This window comes from Triticum aestivum, chromosome 4B, assembly GCF_018294505.1.
Source record: "Triticum aestivum cultivar Chinese Spring chromosome 4B, IWGSC CS RefSeq v2.1, whole genome shotgun sequence".
Taxonomy (NCBI): Eukaryota; Viridiplantae; Streptophyta; class Magnoliopsida; order Poales; family Poaceae; genus Triticum; species Triticum aestivum.
This window is the reverse complement of record NC_057804.1, coordinates 643,692,289-643,709,803: the sequence shown is the minus strand read 5'-3', so window position 1 is coordinate 643,709,803 and position 17,515 is coordinate 643,692,289. Positions and strand designations below refer to the sequence as shown.

The window sequence follows — 17,515 nt, the reverse complement described above, 5'->3', positions numbered from 1 at the left end:
CCACTTCGGTCTAGGCCTGGCCGAAGCTACTATTTTCGGCCCAGCCCCAACCGACGAGACCTCTTCGGCCCAACTGAGGTTCATTTCGGCCTACAGCTGGACGAAAAGTCCTTTTCGGCCTAGTTCTGGCCGAAAACTACCACTTCGGCCACCACGAGACCGACAACGTCATATTTCTGGTATATTCGCAATGGGTACTATAGTTCCCGAATTAGCTATAAAAAAGGTGATAGTTTTGAAAAAAAATCGATGATAAGGGGATACTTTTTTCCATTTCATTTGGCAGAGGATGTTCTTTCAAACCATTCCAGGTGGTTTCAACGGGTTGGAAAATGGACGGCATGTATTAGTCAAACCAATTATCATATTTTGCAGTATTTTCCTCAAAGATGGTAGTTTATAATGTCTAATATGAGCATTTTTTCAGACCAAAGTCCTAGGCCTGGCCGTTGTAATAAGCCTTGTGAAACCTCCTGCTTGTGTTGTTCTTCTAGAACATCGGCTGCTTTGCAGTTTAGTTTCAGATTTATATTCAGGTGGGGCAGCTTGCACCTCAGGTGATTCCTAAGAAAAAGCATTTGTACCATAAAAAGATTCTGGTTCTGTCAACCTTTTCTTTTCTGATATTATTATGGTTCTATGAACTCATATATGTTTTTTTAGTCCTCATATAAGTTATTTTTTGCCAGCACTCCCGTAACTTGTCCCCAAGGGCAACACTAAGTTAGTTTTAGCTTTGTAGTAATCTTCTTTTCTCCTCGTTAGCCCCGTTCTTCACTCCTTCAAATGGCTGCTTACAGCCATGGCACTACGGTGCTCAATGTAAGCTTCATGTAATCGACCTTTGATCCCAGGCCCTGGCCTGTTTCGAAATATATAAGGTAGAATCTCATCTACCTTTTCATTCAAAAAAAAAACTCATCCCCAAGGGCGGCACAAGAAACTACCAAAGCGCAGAATAACTATTTAACACGCACTTCGTCAAGTAGTCGATTCTTAACGTAGGGGCATCCACGACTGGCCCGTCCCATTGTCAGTTTTTTCTGTTTGTATTTTTTCTTTTGCTTTTTATCCTTTTCTTTTCCGTATCTTTTTCTCAAGTCTAGTTTTATTTTCTCAAAAAAATATCAGAAATTTTTAAAATTGTTCACATTTTCAAAATTAGTTCAAAATTTCAAAAACATTCCTGTTTTCAGATTTCGTTCGGATATTTTCAAAAATGATTAGAAATTTAAAAAAATATAATTTCGAAAATTGTTTGCTTCTTTTCAACAAAATGTGCACAATTCAGAAACAATTATAATTTCAAAATTTCAAAAATGTTCACAGTTTAAAGTTTTTTCACAAATCCAAAATTGGGAATTTAGAAAAAAATCTATTTTTTAAAATTTGTTCGGCACGAGCATCGGGACTCACCGTGGGCCTCGTTCGAACACGTGGTGGATGTGCAACCCCTCCGTTGGCGCGCAGAGCATCGAGACGCGTTGTGGGCCTCGTCCGACAAGAACATGGCATGGCGTGCCCGTCGTGCAAGGCGGCAGGTGCGGGAGGCGGCGGAAGCCCTCACGGCAGTGGATGTTGGCGAGGCGGGGTCGCATTCTCCGACACCTCGTATGATGCATCAGTCCGGGCGGCGCACCCGCATCGTGGTGGACGTCGCCGGCTCGTATCCATCATCGAGCTGACGTGCACCTGCACTATCCGGGTTACAGGCTCCGACGAGGAAGAGTAGGGCATGAGAGACGGCGGCGCCTTGAGTCCCGTGAGCCGGATCGTGCCCCGAGCCCTACTCTACCTTGCCGGCAACCGAACACACACTCTGGTGAGCGCAGCCAGCTGTCGGACATGGCCACGCTGAAACCGGGCGAGCTCAGGTTAGATTAGGTTTCACGTTGCATGTAATAATATGGATATGAGGGGTTCTAATTTGAGGTGTTTGGTTGTGGAATCAAATAGTTGAGGTGTGATCGGGCAGTGTCCACGGACGGGTCTGCGTGTGTTTCAGGGGTCGGATTTGCCGGCTGTAGATGCTCTTACATAGTACTGAAGATCGGCTGACGCGACGGAGTCCTCCGCATATGTACCGTATGTACGTAGCCCAAATAGTCCATACGACAACCAGCGCATAATTCGATCACGGCCTCACCTGCGCAGACAGAGGGTATGGGGCTGTACAAGGACGCACGAACGCTATTAAATCTCTGCGTGCGTCACGTCTGTTACACCCGAAGAGTAGCTATAGCTAGGCAGCTAGGCATCCTCCTCGCCAGATCCCAGTCCCACCCGTTGCAGCACAGCGCTCGACCTCTGCCTAGGCCTGGCGCTCGGCCGCCTCTCCTTGGCCAAAGGAGCCAGGCCAACGTCCACCGTCGCCCCCGATTCGGACAGCGTCGAGCTGGCGCCGTCGAACGCGTTTGTGGCTGCGCTGAAGCGGGCGCAGGCGCACCGGGGGCGCACTCGCAGAGGCTGCAAGGTCGAGCTCAAGCTGCTCGTCCTTTCCATCCTCGTGGACCGTGTGATGCGCGCAGCTGGCTTGTTGAGCTCGCAGGTCAGAGTCAGCGCCGTCTCGTCCAAGCAGCTGAGTAGGGCAAGCTCCGACGTCACGCCTTCTCCCAGTCCGGTTCCCAAGAAGGCTAGGGCTGGTGGACTAGCATATCGTTCTCTTCAGACCGTCCCGGAATTCCATCCGCCGGTGGCCGGTCGTCGCCGACGTTGTGCGGACGGAAGGTAGTTTACTACATCCAGAGTGTGGCATGCATGCACGTTTATCTGATTGACATTGAAAAATTATAGTCCGTTCGGGGCGTGCATCAGGTTAGTATACCAACGTTTTGGTGCTTTTCAACTCTTACATATTCCCCCGTCCGAAATTACTTATCACATTAATAAATAAAATTAGATGTATCTAGAACTAAAATACGTTTTGATACATCTATTTCTCTCATGGCTAACACCCCTACACTTCATGGTACATGGACCCGTGTTTTTCAGAAAATAAACAAGAGTAGCAAATAATAATAATGGTTCTGTAACATTTTGTATGATGCACGATGCTCTGGTGACGATCCGGCATGACGAGACGGAGGGCGAGCGTATGGCCGACAACCTGGCTGCTCATTTGAGGAAAGGACGATGGCGTCCACACAGCGGTTGCTCGGGAGCTTGCGAGGCTCGTGTTTGGCTCCTACGCCGAGTTCAGTGCCCTGCAGGTTCAGGGTAACTCTGACATCCGTGCACGCACCGGCAAGCTTGCCCTCTAGAGGCAGAGATCACTGGACAACGACGGCGATGGCAATGGTGGCAACTTCGAGGCGAGGCTATTCAAAGCGACCACGGAGAACCCTCACTGTGTCATATTGATCGACAGTATCAACCGACTGGATCGCGATTTGGAAATGCACATCAAGAACGCGATCGTGGGAGTAACAATGGTGGGAGGATGCAACAGCGACTTGGTCAGTCTTGAGGATGCCATCGTGGTGCTGAGCTCCGACGTGTGCCACTCGGGGATGTCTATATATGGCTTCCGCCTCCTCCCCACGGGTGGAGCAACGACATGACAACGAGGACAAAGATGACATAATAGACATGGCAGTGGGGCCACGACTTCGTCATTGATGGGACATGAACGTTTGCATAGTGCATGGGAAGAGGAGGAAGGCAGTTTGGCTGATGACGATGGATCCTGAATGTGGTGGATGATGTTTTCCTTCTCAATTAACAGAGGATGTTCTTTCAAACCATTCCAGGTGGTTTCAACGGTTTGGAAAATGAACGGCAGGTATTAGTCGGACCAATTATCATATTTTACAGTATTTTTTCAAAGATCATAGTTTATAATGTCTAATATGATCATTTTTTTCAGACCAAAGTCAGGCCGTTGTAATAAGCCTTGTGAAACCTCCTGCTTGTGTTGTTCTTCTAGTACATCGGTTGCTTTGCAGTTTAGTTTCATATATATATATATATATATATATATATATATATATATATATATATATATATATATATATATATATATATATATATATATATATATATATATATATATATATATATTCAGATGGGCAGCTTGCACCTCTGGTGATTCCTAAAAAAAAGCATTTGTACCACAAAAAGATTTTGGTTCTGTCAACCTTTTCCTTTCTGAGATTATTATGGTTCTATGAACTCATATGTGTTTTTTTGTGTTTTTTGGGCCTCATATAGGTAGTTTTTTGCCAGCACTCCGCGTTACTCGTCCCCAAGAGCGGCACAAGGAACTACCAAAGCGCAGAAAAACTATTTAACGCGCCCTTCGTCAAGTAGTCGGTGCTTCACGTAGGGGCACCCACGACTGGGCCGTCCCGTTGTCAGTTTTTTCTGTTTCTATTTTGTCTTTTGCTTTTTTTCATTTTTTCCCGTATCATTTTTTCAAGTCTAGTTTTATTTGCTAAAAAAAATCATAATTCCTAAAAAATGTTCACATTTTCAAAATTAGTTCAAAATTTCAAAAATGTTCCTGTTTTCAGATTTCGTTTGGATATTTTTAAAAATGTTAAGTAATTAAAAAAAATATAATTTCGAAAATTGTTTGCTTCTTTTCAACAAAATGTTCACAATTCAGAAACAATTATAATTTAAAAAAAATTCATATTTTTAAAATATGTTAAAAATTCAAAAATGTTTGGGAATTTAGAAAAAAGTTCCTATTTTTTAAAATTTTATCGGGATGAGCATCGGGACACACCGTGGCCCTGGTCCGAACACGTGGCAGATGTGCAACCCCTCCGTTGGCGCGGCGAGCATCGGGGCGCACCGTGGGCCTCGTCCAAGGAGAACATGGCATGGCGTGCCCGTCATGCCAGGTAGCCGGCGCGGGAGTCGCGTTCTCTAGCGCCCCGTATGGTGCATTAGTCCGGGCGGCGCCACCGCATCGTGGTGGATGTCGCCGGCTCGTATCTATCATCGATTTGACGTCCACCTGCACAGTCCGGGTTACGGGCTCCGACGAGGAAGAGTAGGGCATGAGAGACGGCGGTGCCTTGAGTCCCGTGAGCCGGCTCGTGTCCCGTGCCCTACTCTACCTTGCCGGGGACCGGACAAACACTCTGATGAGCGCAGCCGGCTGCCGGACATGGCCACGGTGGAACGGAGCAAGCTCCGGTTAGATTAGGCTTCACGTTGCATGTAATAATATGGATTTGAGGGTTTTAATTTGAGGTGTCTGGTTGTAGAATCAAATAGTTGATGCGCAACTGGTCAGTGTCTGCGAACGGGTTCAGACGCGTCTGCGAGCGTTTGAGGGGCCGGATTTATCCATCGCGACTGTACATGCTCTTATGTAGTACTGGAGATTGGCTGACGCGACGGAGTCCTCCGCATATGTACCGTCCCAAATAGTCCATCCCACAACCAGCGCATAAATTCGATCACGGCCTCACCTGCGCAGAGAGAGGGTATGGGGCTGTACAAGGACGCAGGAACGCTATTAAATCTCTGCGTGCGTCACGTCTGTTACACCCGAAGGGTAGCTATAGCTAGGCAGCCAGGCATCCTCCTCGCCAGATCCCAGGTAAAAGATATAAAGTCAAAGTGCTATGGAACGCACGGTGAACAACCTGCGGGAGCACGGTAATCCCGACGAGTAGGATCCAGAGGAACTCAGGCAGAAGTACTGCCTCCTTGATTGGATCGCACATGTCAACTGGCTTTTCAGAGACCTAAAAAGACGTCCCACCAGTTGCAGCACAGCGCGCTCGACCTCTGCCTAGGCCTGGCCGTCGGCCGCCTCTCCTTGGCCAAAGGAGCCAGGCCAACGTCCGCCATCGCCCCCGGACCGCGTCGAGCCGGCGGCCGGCGCCGTCGAACGTGTTCGTGGCTGCGCTGAAGCGAGCGCAGGCGCACCGGGGGCGCACTCGCAGAGGCTGCAAGGTCGAGCTCAAGCTGCTCTTCCTTTCTATCCTCGTGGACCGTGTCATGCGCGCAGCTGGCTTGTTGAGCTGGCAGGTCAGAGTCAGCGCCGTCTCGTCCAAGCAGTGGATCCAATGCAAAAGTGCTTAGATGCATTAAATAGCTTAGCAACATAATTTCACAATGCTAGGTGTTGCACTTGTTGTTAATAAACTCACCTTATTTAATGAGTTAGCACCTAAGCCTTTCATGCATTGTCAAGTTGCTTTATTTAAGTGATTTGCCGAGGTTCACGCGCTTGGCATTTGCTTTTTCTGGAGTCATCAAAGTGCTCTCTGTCCTTCTTATTACTATGCCATGTCATATTTTCACTTATGTGGCATGCTTAGCACCTGTTCACATTGAAGCACTGGGAAGAGCCGAGTAGGCAAGTTCCCACGTCACGCCTTCTCCCCGTCCGGTTCCAAGAAGGCTAGGGCTGGTGGACTAGTATCTCGTTCTCTTCAGACCGTCCCGGAATTCCACCCGCCGGTGGCCGGTCGTCGCCGACGTTGTGCTGACGGAAGGTAGTTTACTACTCCCTCTGTTCCTAAATATAAGTCTTTATAGAGATTCAACTATGGATTACATACAAAGTAAAATGAGTGAATCTACACTTTGAAAATGCGTCTATATATATCCGTACGTGGTTTATAGTGAAACCTCTACAAAGACTTATATTTAGGAACAGAGGAAGTACATCCAGAGTGTGGCATGCATGCATGCATGCACGTTTATCTGATTGACATTCAAAAATGAAAAACCCTTCCTATCAGAAGTCTGATTCTAGAAAATTATCAAACTAGCGCCCGGCCGTCCTATGAGAGCCATGCATCCAACGACTTCTGTTTGGGCTATACTAGTAAGCATGCACGTGCAACGCACGTCTCGACTAAAAGCATGTTCTACTATGAAACATAAATATTTTTATCATAACATAGAATAACTACTCTCTTGGGAATTTCAAATTTGATGCAAAGTGTGTAGAATTCCTACTTCCCGAGTCATAAAGACGTGATGATTGTTTCATGAACCAACGTGTCCTTATCCAAATAGGGTGATTGCAGTATGTGGTCGGACCCCTCCCAAGCTGTACATCGGGCGTCCTGTTGGATTTACCCGACTAACCTTCCTTCGGTGCCCCTACAACACCACTTGTTGTGCCGCTCTACATGTTGTCACCAGTCCTAATTTCTACAACTCATAAAATGTATAACTTATTCAGGACATAAATTTGTCACTGTATCCACAATTGAATTAAATTTGAGATATAATTTTCCAATCAAGATAAATACATCTTCAATCTTATTGTCAATGTGCACTGGAAATGTGGAAATGTTAACATTGTACTCTGCAGTACACAACTTCATCTAGCAAGATGTAAAATGTTAACATTTTTCTAGATGGATTTACTAATAAAGTTTAATATTCAAGTAGCTCTAAGCGTGTAAGCCATGGGGAACCATTCTTTCAGCCAATCAACATTGTTTCAAAGCAAAAGAAATTGACAAGTGAAAATGAAATAACATATCAACACAGAACCATGACTGGTTGTCTCTGCATAATAATACTAACAAACTTTGCAAACACGTATGAAAAAAGTACAGTCATGAACCATGGTGCATATATATAACAATGTCCGAATTAAGATGATGAGCATTACAACATGAGGAGGTAATTGACCTTAAATCTCTTACATATGAACATGTCTTCTCTAAATGTAGGCCATGGCTGAGAAGCAAACCGGATCTGGATATTCAGTAACTAAAGCCAGAAACTTATCCACCTCTTCATCTTTAAACAACATATTTCTCTAAGATGGTAGTATATATGTATATGCTGAACAAGGCCCAAAACTAAGGATTAGGAAGGGTATCAATATTCAGATCTGTGAAGGTGCACTTCTTCACATACTAATCGTCTTTTCAAGTGCGCAAACCTTCTCCGAACACGGGGTCCTTTCCGGTGGATGGCTCCCTACTCCAATCCTGCACAATCTATGACATATAGAACAATTTACTTCACATCACATAATGTTTGTCATGCAATCTGAATGTACTAACACAGCCAAACAAAAGCTAGGGCACTCTGCCTCATTGAGTCCCATATGTTTGATTCGCTTATTCAGTTTATTGTTAATGCATCTAATCACCCACTCCTCACTAACGATAAGCATATGCACAAAATTGAACAATTTACCTCTTCGTCCACCCAGGGGCATGAGGGTCCATCTTCCCTGTCTACATCACTGACCTTGTATCAGCATGGTCGTCATGTTCTTCAATCACGGCAAGCTGCCCCCCTTCCCGCTCGGCTGCCGCGGACTACATTCTCTTCCTGGCTCTCCCTGTCCGCAGACCCGCTGCATGCTGGCACAGAGGGATGTACTTGAACCCACCCACTATACTCTCAGCGTCATCCAGCAACGCTGTGCCCGCCATCACAACCCCTCGTCAAGGAAGATTGGGCCTATCTGGAAACAGAAGAAATATTCAGAACCTGGACGAACTCGAAATTGCTTCCAGTGAAGCATCAAGCAAGAATGGTTAGATGTTTATCACCTTTTCCAACCCAATTACACATGGTATGAAATAAATTGATGAGAACAATAGTACATTTTCTCTTACTGGAAATCAACACCAACAAATCTACAGCAGCACATTCACATATAAGAGATCCAAATCTTGATGATAGGTTCATTCATAAAGCAAGAAAATTTGAATATACCAGAATCTTATTAAGTGATCCTAATTCCATGTGAAGTTGCCTAGGAAAAATATCAGTGAAGGATCAAGGTGGACAACAAACAACAGTAATGTATACTGCTTGAATGGAAATAATCAAAAATGAAATCCTAGTGGGTACAAGTATTTTGAATAATGAAGAAAATTAAGAACTAATCATACACATGGTATGAAAGGAATTGATGAGAACAATAGTACATTTCCTCTTACAGGAAGTTAACACCAACAAATCTACAGCAACACAAGCACATATAAGAGATCCAAAACTTGATGATAGATTCATGCATAAAGCAAGAAATTTTGAAAATATACCAGAATCTTATTAAGTGATCCTAATTCCATGTGAAGTTGCCTAGGAAAAATATCAGTGAAGGATCAAGGTGGACAACAAACAACAGTAATGTATACTGCTTGAAGGGAAATAATCAAAAATGAAATCCTAGTGGGTACAAGTATTTTGAATAATGAAGAAAATTAAGAACTAACCATACACATGGTATGAAAGGAATTGATGAGAACAATAGTACATTTCCTCTTACAGCAAATTAACACCAACAAATCTACAGCAGCACAGGCACATATAAGAGATCGAAAACTTGATGATAGATTCATGCATAAAGCAAGAAATTTTGAAAATATACCAGAATCTTATTAAGTGATCCTAATTCAATGTGAAGTTTCCTAGGAAAAATATCAGCGAAGGATCAAGGTGGACAACAAACAACGATAATATATTCTGCTTGAAGGTAAATAAAAAAAATGAAATCCTAGTGGGTACAAGTATTTTGAATAATGAAGAAAATTAAGAACTAACCATATAAAAAGTATTCATATTCGTAACAGAGGGAAGAACTACCCTCCTATAAACATGAAAGGACAACCGTGTATCATAAAACGAAAGCCATTCAGGTTTAACTCAAAATACAACACACATGGTAGAAACTGCTTAGTCTGTAGCTTCAGTAAAAAAATAGTTATTTTGGATCCCATGGCTACATCACACGGTTATCCTGAGAATGATGGATACAGGATTGAAATCGCTAGATAAAGGGAAAAAATCAATATTTATCAAGAAAGCACCTGAACAACTGGACTGGTTGAGAGTAGAGACTTGAGAAGCTAGAACATAGGAGTATTTTGCAGAGGTGTGAAAGAAAGTAATACTCAAAAACTAAATTATTGAGATCAAATCAAGCTGCATTAGCAATGCAGTAGCAGTTATTTTATGGACATTGTCCTCTGTGTGCACAATTATTGTCTACCAATCTAGGCGATAGAGACATTTCGTCAATCTCTACTCCTAATGGAGCAGTTGGTAGTCTCGCTTCCAGGCTTTTTTTCGTCCCACCTTTCATGGTTTTTTTTTGGTACCTCCTCCCACCTTCGCTGTTTTTTTTTCGTAGATTTTTTTCGTCCCCTCCCCCCACTTCATCGGTTCATTTTTGCGTCACCCTCTCACACAACGAAAGAAATCTGAACATATCAGAACTTTCCATACTGGCGCAAGTTATTTAGTAATGTAGAATCAATCACGAACAATCTCTAAAGATTAAATCTAAATTAATTAACCTTACCTTAAATCACTCAATCACATTAATTAGAAAACAAATATCCCCGAAAAGAAAAATCCAATCCCCGAACACCTCGTCCCTCCATGCCCCGAACCCTCGACCTACCTATCCCAGGCTCTCAGCCTCCCTCCCTGCACCGCCGCTAGCACCTCCATCCCTAGCTGGCCGCCATCACACCCCCAGCAGCCATGTACAGCGGGGCGGCCCAAGGAAAGGAGCTCCCCTCCCCGACCCGATCTGATGGAGAGAACGCCAGGCCTTGCCACTCCGGTTGTCGCTGTGGCCAGATCCGATCGTGGGAGCCGCCGTAGAGCCTCCATGTCGGCGGAGCAGAGCAGTCCGACAGTGGTGGGTGCCCGATCTCGTCCAGCAAGTCGCCGTTGGTTGCCACGACCACCTCATTCCCTGTCGCCCCTCTCCTTCAACCATGGTGGCGCTCCTCCCCGCATTGCCGTCGTTGGTGGAGCTCGCCTCACCCTCCTCACCCCGTCAGCTGCAACCGCTCCTTACCTCCACGGTGCTCCTCTTCTACATCCAACGCAGGCCAGTGAACGGCGACGACTAGGAGGCCTCTACCTCGACTCTACCGGCCGTGGTCGCCCCGCGTCTCCGCGCCCCCGCCCCTTAGCATCGCGTCGACGCGTCGCATCCCTCTCAACGAAGAGAGGAAGAGGTGTACGAGAGTGGGGAGAACGCTGTTCGCGGGGCCTCCAAGCACAAAGACACAAGAGGAGAAGCGGATGTGACGGAAATCTCACAATCGCATCTCCCGTCTCTCTCATGTCAAGTCAGGTGACGAAGACCGGCGACTGCGACCACGCTCTACCATCGTGCATGTCTCTCCGCCTATCTTCCCGCCCCTCTTCGCTTGTCTATCCTTGAATTCAGAATTTCGCTATCATTGGTGACCACTGCATCATCATCATCGATGGAGATGCTATTGATGTCGATGAACATGGCTGTGTAAAAGGTGCAAGTCATCATCGATAAATGGGGTACACCCAATGATGCTACTACTACTGCTTTGGAAGATCAACTGAATGAGGCTGAACAATGCATCTGTGTTGCAGGCAAGGACATGGATGGTATTCATGTGAGGGGAACATGCTGGAGCAAAGGATCTGCGTCACGGTCTTATTTCATTGCTGAAAATCACAAGGATGTAGTGGGGTGTGTCTGCCATGAACGAGGTGCACCTGGGTATGATCTTGCCATGAACATGACAGCTTATCAAGGTACCAGAGAAATTTGTCTTCTGCGGCGTTCTCAGCCTTGCTCTGTAATCCTGCTATTCTATCTGAACCTTTGCTTCTCTTCTTTTGTTTTAGTTCTTAGTAGTGTCGATCATTTTTGTTTACTTTAATTGTGCCTGTAGTTTACTTCCTTTTACTTACTGAATCTGGTTCTCATTGTTTGAACAATGTGTTAATTCGGTTATGATTGAAAAATGCAAAAATATTAGTGTCCTCTGTATTGTGTTTCTGCCTGAACTTGTTCTGAACCTTACCTGCTGATGCTTTACTTTGCAGTTTCGTCAGAGTTATGTTTTGGTTGGCTGATAGCTTGCAAGATCTTCATCTTCTACTATCTGCTTCCTTCGGTTTGTGTAGTCTACATAGTAGGCCATCATCCAGAAAGGTAAGCATTTGAGGCATGTCTGGTTTCATGTAGCTTTTAAGGAAAAGTGGATAAAGTTGTAGCGAAGACCAGTTAAGTAGAGCAACGAAAATCACATGGATTTTAGAAATTAATCATTGTGGAGCTCAATCGAAAGGTGAGATTGATGATTTCATCCGTCTATATTCAGTCAAATCATACTATCATAGGATTATTGATCCGGCTAATTAGATTTTTTATTTTGGCATGAATTTCTCCCTCAAAATTAGCTGTCCTACTGGTCCTTGCCAAATCCTTATATATTATACGCAGGGACTAACGATATGTAGTTGAACACAGAGCTAGATCCTCTTATTGTTTATTGTCCATAAAGTGTCGTATTCAAGTACCCTATTAATTCCATTGTTACTATTAAACTACCCTATTAATTCCATTGTTACTTGCAGGAAGCGATGGATTAAAACTTGTGGGTTTATGGCTCTTTCCTCGTGAAGGTAAGCTTCTCCGGTTGATCCATTTATATACCTGTAATATCTTAATTCGGTTACTATGTTTACTTTTCATTGCTTTACAGAGTATTCCGGGAAGTACGAGCTCAACTTTCAGGTTCATCGGCTTAGGTGTCGTGCCTGCTCGGAAAGGATGTGATGGAGATGGTGCACACGAACTGATATTTCTTATAAGAAAGAGAAATCAACAAGGTATTTTTCTTTGATGCCTAATTTATATGTACCGGTTATGTTTTCTTCAGATATATAGCTATATCCATGTATAAATAACTATTTTTCACGAAGATATATTTATAATAATATTGCCAAAGTACCTCTTATTATTTGATTACCAGTAACAGTTTGAGCTGCTCATATTGTTTCCACCCATGTGAAAAATAACAGGTGCTTGGAATTGGAATGTTTTCATTCTTTGAGTTTTGGTCATTTTAAAGGTATGCATGCCACTACTCATTTTTTTGCCTCTGTAGCCAAGTGTTTAAATAGTGTATGGACTAAATCTGGAATTATATGAGCTAAATTATAGTATCAGAGTATGCTGCTGGTCTTCAGTCTTCCGCTTCATGGTTTATCATAAAATAATATAATCATTTCCTCCATGTGAGAGGTAGCATAGCAATATATTTAGTGTTATCCAGCAAGTTTTTTGAGGCATGTGTGTTCCTCAAAGAAAAAGGTGTGTCAGTCTCGGTGATAGCCTTTGAGTTTTTGAACAATTGCCACTGCTAAGGTGATTGGAAATTGCTTTGTACACATTCTACTAGGCTCATTTTCTGTTAATCCCTACAATTTCAGGAATGAAGGGAAGGGAAGACGTGAGGAGAAAGCTCTACCTGCACAGGACACAAGATCCGTGCCGGGAATTCGGTTGTGCTTGTATGTTACTGTAGAGCGACCATTTCAGGGTGGATGTTGATGGTCTCAGATTGATTCGATGCTGCAGCGAGGTAAAGTTGCTATTTACTTCTCAAGTTCAGACTTGCATATCAAACAAACATAACTTGGCAGCAAGGTTAACATCTAGGAAAAAATATGTGTGTGTGTGTGCGCGTGCGCGTGCATCTTGCATGCGTCAGTGTCGATACATTCACATGTTGATAAGTATACGAGCATGTAGGCAAATGATGTCAAGACAATTCAAGACACACAATATATACTTTGGTAGAGAAAACCTTGTATATGTTTCAATACATAATCTAATGTGACTTTCATGCATTTCAATATCTACAAGAGGGTTAACACAAGAACCATACAGTACCATCTTGGATCTTCCTGCCATCAGATCAATGTTTTAATACATCATTAGTGCAAGCCCATACTAGCTGAAAACACAAACATGGAATTAGTTTCTAGGGGACGATGCTTTGTTTGGATACCAAAAAGAAAAATAGTACACATAGAGAGACTTTCTTCGTTGCAGAGTAACAACATATAAGGGTGCATCTTTTGACCATTTAATGAATCAGAGTTTTAAGTAAGACTAACTCATAACTGGAGCGTGAGATACTAATTGCTTTCTTTGTAGTGAAGATGGCCTCTTTTGGGGTGAGGCACAACTATAGTTGCACAGCTAAAGTTCCTATGTTCAAAGGTTATAACTCCTTGTCCTTTGTAGTTTGGATTTTGGAATAATTATCCTGGATAGATGCTAGAATGGGAGAAATACCCAACAAAACACAAATTTAGCAATGGACATGCATGTCTTTTAATCACTTCGGCTTGCTTCTATTGTTTGTGTTTTCATCTGGTATGGGCTTTGAAGCATGCCGTCGTCAGAAAGAATCCATCATTTTGTCAAAATATTGGATGTATAACTAATTCCATGTTTGTGTTTTCAGCTGGTATGGGCTTGCACTAATGATGTATTAAAACATTGATCTGATGGCAGGAAGATCCAAGATGGTACTGTATGGTTCTTGTGTTAACCCTCTTGTAGATATTGAAATGCATGAAAGTCACATTAGATTATGTATTGAAACATATACAAGGTTTTCTCTACCAAAGTATATATTGTGTTTCTATTGTTTGCCTGAGTAATCTGAATTCACCTTATATTGTTGAAGTTATTGGTCTATCAATTATTTATCTGTATTTCATTTTGCCAAAAAAGCAAACAAACAGAAGAGCCAAACATTGCATGCTTCGACAGACGAAACCTGCCCACGGAGGTGGTGGCGCCGGTGGTAGGCGGCAATGAGGCAACAACGCTTCATGAGGCGGTCAAGTCTGTGGTCGTGAGCCGATGCATCCACCAACGCCGCAATCGAGTCAACTTCAGGACTCCATTAGTGATAGTTGGCTGTGTTAAAGGAAAAAATTATTAGGATAATAGAAACTGTTGGGATAATTTCTTTCTATAGTGGATGAAGTTATTTCAAGTAACATATCTTGGTTTCTCCCTGTAGTCGTGTACTTAAGAAAAGCTCCAACACAATGAAATGGCAGCAAAGAAGCCCGTATTATGTTAGCACAAAATACATTTGGTATTTGGCCTTCTTTTTTTATGTTAGCATGTAATTAGTCATGTACTCCTATACTAAAGCTAAATCAAGTAGATAGTCTAAAGCTTGGTCAGTTAAAATAATGATTGAGTCTTTCTTATTATCTTTTGCCATTTTGTGTACTTTTGGTTTATCTTCAAACTATTTTCTTCCAGCCCTTGGTTTCTCCCATAACAACCTAAAGAAGTTGATCCAATGACAACATAAATAAGTTGCTTGGCATGGTAGTTTCTCCATCCCATTATTTGAGGATTAGAGCTTGAAATAATTCTCTAGCAAAGGTAATATAGCTAGGAAGTCAGAATTTCACAAAGTAGGAACAATTTTTCAAGTGTGCTTCTTTGGTCCTGAAATATGTCTTCGCACGGTTTCTGTTCTAAAAAGCAAAATGCTTCAGGTTTCGGCAGTTAGGGCAAACAATCAGGAAGGGAAGTATATATATTGAAAAGAGAGCCCAGACATGGTGTCGAGAATGAAGGAGAATGGAAAGTAAGGGTATGATTTCTTTTTTTTTTGTCTTCTAAAAATAAATAGAGCGAGGTTAAGGAGACACAGAAAATGGAAATGAGGGGTAGGATTTTTTTGGTCTTCTAAAAATAAATAGAGCGAGGTTAAGGAGACACGACAATTATTGATAGAGAAAAGGAGTTGGAGAATTAGTTTTTGTGGTATCAATGGGCGGTATAAGCCATCACGTTTGACATATTATTTTCTAAATTAGAACAATTTTTGATCATTTATTGTTATTGCGTGGCAATGCGTGAATATTTATTGTAAAGTATATGTCGGACAAGATTGATGTTGAACCACTAGAGTACATGCCCGTTGTCGTAGTATATATACCATTTCATATATCATGGCCGACTATGATGGTGTGCATTCTTTGGCACTGGAAATTGGCCCGGGACACCATAGAGGGGAAAGGATGGGGAGGGCGACGCCATGGAAGGAAGGGGAGACTACGCTGAGAGAAAGATGTTGGTTGAACGTCGTGGTTGGGAGAGATGGCAATGGCATCAGCGAGGAAAGCAGTGCGGGGGAATGAGATGTGGGTATGAGCGTTGTGCCATGTAGTGAGAGAATGAGAGAGTGATTTGCTTTTTTTTCATAAGAAAAACAAGAAGGTGCGGCTGTTTGCTTTTTTTAGGGAAAGCGGTTGTTTGCTATGAGAGAAATGCCACATACTCTTATGTAGTGAAAAATATCAGATACCTTAACAAAGACATTTCTAGATTTTTTTTACCAACAAGTGATTTACATGTGAACTTATACTTTATTAAAATTAGAATCTGACCCACTTTACTAAAAAGTATGATGCCGCTCACTCCGACTAAAAACGTAACCTACTCTCATTTAGCATCTGACCAATGAATATATGTTGTATATAAGCTTATATTTTTTTAAATACTGTTTATATGTTCACTTTTGTATATCAGAGATAAAAACCGGTGGCTTCCGAGGATGCTTTGGTAAATGTCGATTGACAAAGTTTTATGATGGTTCTGACTGAAAAATCATCGAGTTTTACACAATCCGGAAAGATGCATACAAATGATTATTCTTTATATATTTGTTGCACATCATAATACAAAAGGTGTGTTTCTATATATCTTTATTTTTGTAGATTATGGGAGAGATGGAAATGGATTATGTCGACTTTAAAAAAATCCATCCACAAAGGTGTCGAGGCGATGTTGTTAGAAGGGACAAAAAATTTACCGAGTTTTATACAACGAAAAGCCCGTAGCAACGCACGGGCATTCTACTAGTTGCTCTAAGGATGGAGCTGACAGTAATACTATCAATTAGAATCACAAATGAAAATACCATTATCCCCATGCTTACTCTTACTCTTTGTTCCCCTGTAAGTGGAATTGGAGGAGTAAACCAACATCAAAAGCTTACCGGGATCACGAAGGAGAGGGTCTTCCTGGACCCTGTCTTGGACACGTCGAGGACGTCGCACCCTCAGAACGCGCGGGGCAGGGCGGCACACTTAATCTTGCTTATTTCCGTGTATGTCTTGGTTATCTACGACGGCGGCAGCTTGCTGAACCGTGTGGACGGGATACAGCTCTTGCGCTTACCCATGCGTCAGCGGCGGAGGACTTCGAGTGGGGAGGGGACTTGGTTCCGGAAGAGGCTTTCCAGGATCCATCCAGGGAATTGTTTCCTCTTCAATTTGAAAGGAAGCGAAATGTCCTCCGAGGGCGCCAAAGGGATCATAGGGATGAACATTCTCTCTCCAGCATGTTGTCCACTAATTCAACCATGAAGTATGTTAGAAGATAAAGCCGAAATACGCTACAACCAACAACACTTGTAATGAACTGGCCATATGTTATTTTACTAAATCATGTAATTGAAGAAAACAAAATGCTTCAGAACACAAGTTATTAAAAACTAAAAAATTGATTATCGTAAGTTTAGCTGCATGTTCCTACTCCATTTTGCAGAAGTATACATATTTATCAAATCACACTGGTCGACTATGCTGGTTTGTAGATTACATACCAACTTTTGTTTGGTGGCAACACGAACACTTAACAAGTCTATTTCTGATGTCAATTTCAGTTCCATGCTCTCGGCAACATCTTATAGGAAAATCACAACAACTTAAAGCCTAGGTGTATATGCACTAC

General features: G+C 42.8%; 1 long non-coding RNA gene across 12 annotated transcripts; it reads left to right on the top strand.

Moving 5' to 3' along the window:
- Nucleotides 1-10,322: 10,322 nt before the first annotated feature.
- Nucleotides 10,323-14,847, top strand: LOC123093807 (uncharacterized). Of its 12 annotated transcripts, none has more exons than XR_006445571.1 (10): nucleotides 10,323-11,241; nucleotides 11,317-11,481; nucleotides 11,776-11,884; nucleotides 12,310-12,357; nucleotides 12,438-12,564; nucleotides 12,757-12,806; nucleotides 13,168-13,319; nucleotides 13,903-13,963; nucleotides 14,211-14,274; nucleotides 14,483-14,847. It is a non-coding gene; the product is annotated as an uncharacterized lncRNA (long non-coding RNA). The 12 variants fall into 12 exon arrangements; XR_006445573.1 differs by having other exon boundaries at nucleotides 13,898-13,963; XR_006445569.1 differs by lacking the exon at nucleotides 13,903-13,963 and having other exon boundaries at nucleotides 10,323-10,706; nucleotides 10,790-11,241; nucleotides 14,211-14,847.
- The last annotated feature ends 2,668 nt before the right edge of the window (nucleotides 14,848-17,515 follow it).